The following is a 9368-nucleotide window of genomic DNA, read 5'->3' on the forward strand; positions in this document are numbered from 1 at the left end:
AAAAAAAAAAAAAAAAAAAAGATTCAAATTCAAGAGAGTATTTTCCAAAATTTAATTATATCCTGAATACAATAAAGAATACTGCTCTAAGCCATGTGCTAGAGCTACTTGCTCTGCCAAAAGGAATCCAATTTGATTTAATTAGCACCCCCATGGGCTGTGTGTTGAAAGCATTCACCTTCTTCAATTTTATTACCAGTGCCACTCTAGATCATAAAAAACAAACTAAGAGAAATAAAACAGAGACCCAAAGTGTAACCCAGGCACATTTAGGGAATTCGAATTCAGTTAACTCCCAAGAACACAAAGCATGAGTATTTACCAGATTCAAGTAAGAAATATCCTCATTCTTCTCTGAGGAGACCAAAGGAATTAACCAAGTCAGGAATTATTCTTGGTCAGTACAAACAAGCTCTCTCACGCATCATCCCCTCCTTACACCATGTGTGAGAAGCATAAATTCCATAAAGAATTCAGTCAGAATATGCTTACAAGAAGAGGCATTTCAAAGGTCAGGTACAGCAACGATTTTTTTTCCTGAAGAGTTTTTTTCCCTAGAGTGAAAGTAGGTAAGATGGTTATATTGGGAAAGTGTATTATGTGTGTGAAGAGTGTCTGAGTGTCCCTTTGCCATGTGTTTACTAAGGCATTGTACTCTCTGCTAGTCTAGTCCTTTAGAAAAGACGCTGACAGAGCTAAAATGGTCATATTTTGCAAAACTAACAAAAAAGTAACTGACCCCTTTTGTGAATGAATTATCATGCTAAAATGTTACTTAGGAAAACCAGGCCAATCTGATTTTCCAAGAGAATGTAAAGTAGTAAAGCAAAAAGGAAAAGAGGGAGCCTTACGGTCACTTTCCTGAATCTCACTGCCATGTGACTAGGCAGGATAAAAAGCAGAGCCTGGGGGCTTTTAGGCAACGGTAGATTAATCATGACATGGCCTTGACTTCCAAAAGGTAAAGGTTATGAAACACTCTAGGGTAAGTGAACTTCTAATTTCATACTTTCAGGGTGAATGACAGCAACTGATGGTTTTTCTCTCAGAAACACTTCAGTGCTTAAACACACAGCTGTCACCTCCCTGCCCCAGTTTCTGAAATTCATTATGCCAGCCAGACCACAGAACACAGGGTGGTCCCCAAAATATCAATGCACAGAGCTTAGGCGGACTAAAGGTAAAGGACTAGACTAGCAGAGAGTACAATGCCTTAGTAAACACTTAGTAAAGAGACACTCCGACACTCTCCACACACATAATACACTTTCCCAATATAACCATCTTAACTACTCTCAGCAATCTTCTTTAACTGCTGAGATTAGAATCAACTTGTTAGGGCCAGTAGAGTGTTGGGAACTTTAAAGCCACATCAGAATTAGAAACAACCAGGAATTGTATCTCCTATCTTCAGAGGATTTGAAGCTCAAAACCAAACACTCTTCTTACTCACTACCTCTTAACACTTTTTCTTTCTCTTGTACAAATCGAGCTCTTTCCTCACCCCCACTCCTCTTCAACTCCAGAGGAGGTCGTTTCGGTCTTGCTCTAGCTGATTGTAGGACAAAGCAAGGCAGGTGGAGGAAATGAAGGCTTCACACTTGAGACCCCCGGAAACCAAGCTTCTATTAAAAGTCCCCATCTCCCTCTCTTAAAAGCCAGGAAGCTGCTGCTTTTAAGGATAAGGCAGAGCTTGGCAGAAACATTAAGAAGTCAATAGAGGGAAGATAAAACTTTTGCGGGAAGGTGAATACTATCTTAGTCAAAATATAAAGAGAATGAAGGGCAGTTACTGACCATTCATAAATTTAAAATAAGCACCAGACCGCTGGGCACAGTGGCTCACACCTATAGTCCCAGCACTCTGAGAGGCTGAAGTGGGCTGACTGCTTGAGCTCAGGAGTTCGAGACCAGCCTGAGCAAGAGACCCCATCTCTAAAAATAGTCTGGCATTGTAGCAGGCACCTGTAAGTCCCAGCTACTTGGGATGCTGAGGCAAGAGAATCACTTGAGCCCAAGAGTTTGAGGTTGCTGTGAGCTGGCACTCAACCCAGGGCAACTAAGTGAGACTCTGTCTCAAAATAATTAATTAGTTATTTAATTAATAAAATAAGCACCAGGACAACAGGTGTCTTTTAACTGGAGTATTTGAAAATGCATATCCCTGGCCTTACCCCAACATAACAAATCTGAACCTCAAAAGGGCAGGCCTAAGTAGCTATTATTTTTAAAAGGGTTCCCCTGGTGATCCTTACATGCAGCTGTTATTTGAGGACAACTGCAAGTAGCTTGAACAAAATACAGATCAAAATTTAAAAAAAAATTTCTCATCAAGTTCAAATAAGGCTGCCATCCTACTGCAAAGACAAACAAAAGGGGCATTCCGAAGTCTATGCTTCCTACAAATAAGGTATCTCAGCTGCAGAGATGTGAAAATAAAGCTGTGAAGTAATCACAGAGGGCCCTGAGTAGTACACCTGTCTTACTGCTCTCCTAGAAGTCAAATAGATAAGCAAAGAGAATGCTTATCTTCACCAGAGTAATTATTTACTATTAGTTTCACCAGAGTAATTTCAAAATAGGAAAAGCATTCCAAAACAAGATCAGGGCACACCTCAGGTGCAAGGGGAAAAGAGGGAGGCAACTAGGTTCAAACACAGAAAGGCATTTTTTCCTACAGAACTTAAGCAAAAAAAGAAATAACAATAAAGTGAGGAAAGGGGAAACAGAATTTCTCTGAAGCTCACCTGTTTTGCTTATTTAGTTAGAGCACTAAAGAGATCCCTTTCATACCTCTGTTCATTTCCAATTGCTCCTTTTCCTTACCTACCTCATACCTAAGCATGGACATGACATGAAAATTCTAAAACTTCTTCTACTATATACCCAATAAATTCCCCCAGAAACAATTACTTTGTAAACTTTAGACCAAGTATTTCTTGTTTTTTTGAGACACAGTCTCACTCTGTGCCTGGGTAGAGTGCTATGGCATCCTAGCTCACAGCAACCTCAAACTGTTGGGCTCAGGTGATCCCCTTGCCTTACCCTCCTGAGTAGCTGGGACTACAGGCACCCACAACACCCAGCTAGCTTTTCTATTCTTTATTCTTTTTTTGGCCGGGGCTGTGTTTGAACCCGCCACCTCTGGCATATGGGGCTAGCGCCCTATCCTTTGAGCCACAGGCGCCGCCCCTGCTTTTCTATTCTTAATAGATAATAGGGTCTTGCTCTTGCTCACACTGGTCTCCAACTCTTGAGCTTGGGAGATCCACCTGACTTCGACTCCCAGAGTGCCAGGATTACAGGTGTGAGCTATTGTGCCCAACCTCAGACCAAGCATTTCAAATATAAACTCCTTCTCAGTATCACATCTACACTACTAGGGATTTCCAGATGTAATATTTGATATGACTCCAAATGTGGAACACCTTTAAAATACAATTATTTCTTCTTTTTTTTTTTTTAAAGAGACACTCGCTTTGTCACCCTGGGTAGAGTACTGTGGCGTCATAGCTCACAGCAACCTCAAACTCTTGGGCTCAAGTAATTCTCTTGCCTCAGCTTCCCAAGTAGCTGGGACTACAGGTGCCCACCACAACACCAAGCTTTTTTTGAGATGAGGTCTTGCTCTGACTCAGGCTGGTCCTGAACCCATGAGCTCAGGCAATCCACCCACCTCGGCCTCCCAACTGTTAGGATTACAGGCATGAGCCTCCGTGCCCAGCCTTCTATCTACTTGTTTATTTTGAAATAGGTCTTGCTCTGTTGCCAATGCTGGAGTCCAATAGGGTAATCATAGCTCACTGCAACCTCAAACTCCTGGGCTCAAGTGATCCTTCCACCTTAGCCTCCCAAGTAGCTGTAGCTAGAGGTGCTAACATCATACCCAGCTAATTAAAATACTATTTTGGCCCCTTCTACCATGTGAAGACACACCAAGACGGTGCCATCTAAGAAGCAGAAAGTGAGCCCTCACTAGAGGGCTGCCTTGACTTTGGATTTCTCAGCCTCCCGAACTAGAAAAGCAAAGATACTCAAAGATGGGAAGGTCTTCAGAGTGGTCCAAGAGAACTGCTGGGATCCGTAAGTTCACATTAGAAAAATGGACCCAAAGGGACAAACCTCAGGATACTTTAAGCCTGTGCCAGCTTTTAAACAATGACCTAGCCACCACTGCAACCATCCCAGGAGTTTGTGGGCCTGGGAATGCTGCCCACAGAGGCCCCAGTGCTGGCTGTCAAGAAGATGGGAGTGCTGTATAAAGGAGCTGGGCTTTTCCCAGGTAAACGAGTAGGATTTTAACTAGCAGGAACTCTTCCCTGTCTATCCCATGGCTGAAAGGTTGAATAGTTTCCTGTTTGTGCATCCCTGGAACATGTGGATGGATGGATGGATACTAGCTTCCTTGGCTTATAGGAATGCCAGCAGGGACTACCATAGCACTTGCTCCATGATCATGGGTGAAGTGGCTGAGAAGTTCCCTAAACTGAAAATGTATTTCCCACATGGAGGTGATGCCTTTGCCTTCACAGTGGGAAGACTCTCATGGATTCAGCATGCGGCCAGATCTGTGCACCCAGGATAATACAATTAACTCAAAGACATATCTTGGTTCCTTTTACACAGACTCCTTGGTTAATGATCCTCTGTCCCTCAAGCTATTAGTGTATGTCATAGGAAAGTCATTTTGGAAATCAATTACCTCTTTCTATTATGTGAGCCGGAACCTTGAGAGTCCATGGAAGAATTTGATGAAGAAACAAAGGATAAACTTAAAGCTGGCAATGCTCTGGAATACTTGGGTCTTGAGAGAAAACAATCTTTTTTTGTTTGTTTGTTTTGGCTGCAGCTGAGTTTGAACCTACCACCTCCAGTATATAGAGCTGGTGCCCTACTCCTTTGAGCCACAGGCGCCACCCCGAGAAAACAATCTGAATGATTGAATTTACTGCAAAGGCAAACTTTCAAAAAGATGTTTCACTTCTGTTTTGAAATATGTATCACACACCTATTACTAAAATCTTTTTTTTTAAGACTGCAGGAGCAGAGCAATGCCTAAATCAAAGGAACTTGTTTCTTCAAGCTCTTCTGGCAGTAATTCAGACAGTGAAGCTGACAAAAAGTTAAAGAGGAAAAAGCGAGTTGCTCCAGAAAAACCTGTGAAGAAGCAAAAAACTGGTGAAACTTCAAGAGCTCTGTCACCTTCCAAACAGAGCAGCAGTAGCAGCAGAGATGATAACATGTTTCAGATTGGGAATATGAGGTACATTAGTGTTCTGGACTTTAAAGGTAAAGTTCTTACTGATACTAGAGAATTTTGGATGGATCCAGAAGGTGAAATGAAACCAGGAAGGAAAGGTATGACTTTTTTTTCTTTTTTTTTTTTTTTAGAGACAGAGTCTTACTTTATTGCCCTAGGTAGAGTACTGTGGCATCACAGCTCACAGCACCCCTCCAACTCCTAGGCTTAAGCAATTCTCTTGCCTCAGCCTCCCGAGTAGCTGGGACTACAGGTGCCCACCACAACACTCGGGTATTTTTTGTTGCAGTTTGGCAGGAGCTGGGTTTGAACTCGCTACCCTCGGTATATGGGACTGACACCCTACCCACTGAGCCACAGGTGCCGCCTGGAAAGGTTTTTCTTTAAATCTGGAGCAGTGGAGCCAGCTGAAGGAACAGATTTCTGACTTTGATGATGCAGTAAGAAAACTGTAAAATCCGAGCCATACAAAACCTGTACTGTTCTAATTGTTTTAATCCGTCTTTTTACATTGGCCTTGTTTTCTTTTTCTTTTTCTTTTTTTTTATTGAATGGTAACTATGTACATTAATGCACTTCTGGGGTACAGTGTGGGGTTTTCACATGCAATCCGAAATACTTCCATCAAACTGGTCAATACAGCCTTCATGTCATTTTCTCAGTTATTGTTTTAAAACGTTCACATGCTACTCTTAGAAAGATTCACTTGTACCCCTATGGCCTTGTTTTCTAAATGTGCTCCAAGCTATTGTATGTTTGGATTTATAAGATGAATACCTTTTTTAATGTACATTATTAAAAATGTTCTGAATGAAAAAAAATAAACAAAATTTTTTTTTTTTGGAGACAGAGTCTTTTTTTTTGAGACAGAGCCTCAAGCTGTCCCCCTGGGTAGAGTGCCCTGGCATTACAGCTCACAGCAACCTCCAACTCCTGGGCTCAAGCGAGTCTCCTGCCTCCGCCTCCCAAGTAGGTGGGACCACAGGCGCCCGCCACAACGCCCGGCTATTTTTTGGTTGCAGCTGTCATTGTTGTTTGGCGGGTCCGGGCTGGGGATTCGAACCCGCCACCTTAGGTGTACGTGGCTGGCGCCTTAGCCGGTTGAGCTATAGGAGCCGAGCCTGGAGACAGAGTCTTATGTTGTTACTCTCAGTAGAGTACCATGGAGTCATAGCTCACAGCAACCTCAAACACTTGGGCTCAAAGTGATTCTCTTGTCTCAGCCTCCCTGGTAGCTGGGACTATAAGTACCCACCACAACACCAGACTAGTTTTTATTTTTTTTATTAGTTTTTTTTCTTTAGAGACAGAGTCTCACTTTGTCGTCCTCGGTAAAGTACCATAGCATCATAGCTCACAGCAAACTCCAGCTCTTGGGCTTAACCAATTCTCTTGCCTCAGCCTCCCAAGTAGCTGGGACTACAGGCATCCACCACAACGCCCGGCTATTTTTTTTGGTTGCAGTTTGACCAAGGCTGGGTTTGGACCCCACCACCCTCGGTATGTGGGGCCCTACTCTGAGCCACAGGCACTGTCCAACCAGACTAGTTTTTACACACAGGGTCTCACTCTTGCTCAGGCTGGTACTGAACTGACCTCAGGCATTTCACCTGTTTCAGCCTCTCACAGTGCTAGGATCATAGGCATGAGCCACCTTATTAGGCCACCCAAAATCTTACTTTCAATTTTTACCTAGAAACAGAATATCCCAAATATCCTAAATTATTCATAATGATAATGATTCACAAGTGTTTTCATTCTGAAAAGTAGTACCTTATTTCATGTGTAAATCAAAACCAATTTTCCTTAAAAAACTTTTTAAATGAAAATAAATACCAATTGAGTATTTAAAAACATACCAAAAATTCAATACTATTTCTTTTTCTTTTTTGGAGACAAGAGTTTCACTTTGTCCCCCTGGGTAGAGTGCTGTGGAGTCATAGCTCACAGCAACTTCAGACTCTGGGGCTTAAGCGATGCTCTTGCCTCAGCCTCCCAAGTAGCTGGGACTACAGGTGCCTGTCATAACACCTGGCTATTTTTAGAGACAGGTATCGCTCTCTGGCTCAGGCAATCCACCTACCTCAGTAAATACTAGGATAACAGGCACTGAGCCACCTTGGCTGGCCAAAAACTACTATTTCTTAAAAACACACACACACAAAAAGACTAGCAAAAGAAAGGAAGAAGAGGCAAGGAGTTAACTTTTTCTAGATCTTAACAAGGAATCTCAGATTATTAAAAACGGAACCTTTGGACTAGGTACCTGTAGCTCAACGGTCAGGGTGCCAGCCACATACACTGGAGCCGGTGGGTTTGAACCCAGCCCGGGCCTGCCAAACAATGAGAACTAGAATCAAAAAATAGCTGGACATTGTGGCGGGCGCCTCTAGTCCCAGCTACTTCGGAGGCTGAGGCAAGAGGATCGCTTAAGCCCAAGAGTTTGAGGTTGCTGTGAGCTATTTAATGCCACGGCACTCTACCTAGGGCAACATAGTGAAACTCTGTCTCAAAAAAAAAAAAAAAGGAAGGGACCTTTGCTGATTTATAACCACCTAGTATCCCCCTGAAAAACACCCCCCAATTTAATACCCTCCCCTTTCCCCACCTCCAACTTTAAAAAACTTTATCGTTTTGTTGAATACATAAGAAAATGAATGATCATGTAATTAGAAATCTTTCTTTAATTGACCCCATATGTATAAAATGTAACCTCCTCTCCTCTATGCCAGCCCTCCAGCATTAGCCTCTCAAGTATCGAAAGCACATCTTTTTTTTTTTTTGAGACAGAGCCTCAAGCTATCCCCCTGAGTAGAGTGCCATGGCATCACGCTCACAGCAACCTCCAACTCCTGGGCTCAAGCGAGTCTCCTGCCTCAGCCTCTCAAGTAGCTGGGACTACAGGCGCCCGCCACAACGCCTGGCCATTTTTTGGTTGCAGCCATCATTGTTGTTTGGCGGGCCCGGGCTGGGGATTCGAACCCGCCACCTTAGGTGTATGTGGCTGGCGCCTTAGCCGCTTGAGCCACAGGCGCCGAGCCAAAATTGAAGTTATTTAAAAGTAAAACAGACTTAAGAGAATACAGCATTCCCCTCCTTTTCAGATTGAAAGACTAGAGGGGGACCAGAGAGAGACATATAACTTGTTTTTATCAAAGTCATCAGTTCTGACATGTTAAAAGAAGGAAAGCAAAGACATCAGTTTAAGGTGGAGCATTGAGAACGAGAAACAGTTTCATACTACAATTTTTCTTACCTGTAGTTTTTCAAGTTCAAACTCAATGAATGAAATCAAAGAGAAAGAAAATAAGATTAAAAAGTATAAGAGCTGGGCCAGGCTTGATGACTCACACCTGTCACGTTAGCACTCTGGAAGACTAAGGCGGGTGGATTGCCTGTGCTTAGAAGTTTGAGACCAGGCTGAGCCAAGAACAAGACTCTAAAAATAGCCAGGTGTTGTGGTGGGCGCTTATACTCCTCAGTTACTCAGGAGGCTGAGGCAAAAGGGTCGTTTGTGCCCAAGAGTTTGACATTGCTGTGAGCTATAATGCCCTGGCACTCTACCAAACATGACGAAGTGAGACTGTCTGAAGAAAAAAAAAAAAGTACAAGAGCTTAGTGGTCAACCATGTACCTTTAGTGAAGCCTGAACGTCTGTCTACCAGAAACTTCTCAAATATTTAATTTATGATAAATAAGCCAAAGCACCAGCCATGAATCAAACATTTCACCTTGCTTTCTCCAAATCCTAAAACTTTTCCTCTTAAAGTAATCCATTTATATTCCTAACATTTCTTGTCCAATGTTTTCCTCATGCATGGCTAGCAAAATAGTATGTGTCTGAGGATTAGGACATAGAGGGAGAATAGAAGAAGTTCAGCAAAGAAAAACTCAACTCCTATTTCTCTAGTTAAAATGAGAATGTATTGGCTCGATGCCTGTGGCTCAAGCAGCTAAGGCACCAGCCACATACACCTGAGCTTGTGGCTTCAAATCCAGCCCAGTCACACCAAACGACGACGGCTGCAACCAATGCAAACAAAAAATAGCCAGGCATTGTGGCAGGCGCCTGTAATCCCAGCTACTTGGGAGGTGGAGGCAGGAGAAT

General features: G+C 42.9%; 1 protein-coding gene and 1 pseudogene across 1 annotated transcript in view; one reads left to right on the forward strand and one right to left on the reverse strand.

Moving 5' to 3' along the window:
- Positions 1 to 9368, reverse strand: part of SARNP (SAP domain containing ribonucleoprotein) — a 71599-nt gene that overhangs the window by 17885 nt on the left and 44346 nt on the right. The window lies entirely within an intron of this gene.
- On the forward strand, positions 3992 to 4943 carry LOC105887040 (annotated as a pseudogene).

Source organism: Otolemur garnettii, unplaced genomic scaffold (genome assembly GCF_000181295.1).
Source record: "Otolemur garnettii isolate 467f Iridium unplaced genomic scaffold, OtoGar3 scaffold00043, whole genome shotgun sequence".
Taxonomy (NCBI): Eukaryota; Metazoa; Chordata; class Mammalia; order Primates; family Galagidae; genus Otolemur; species Otolemur garnettii.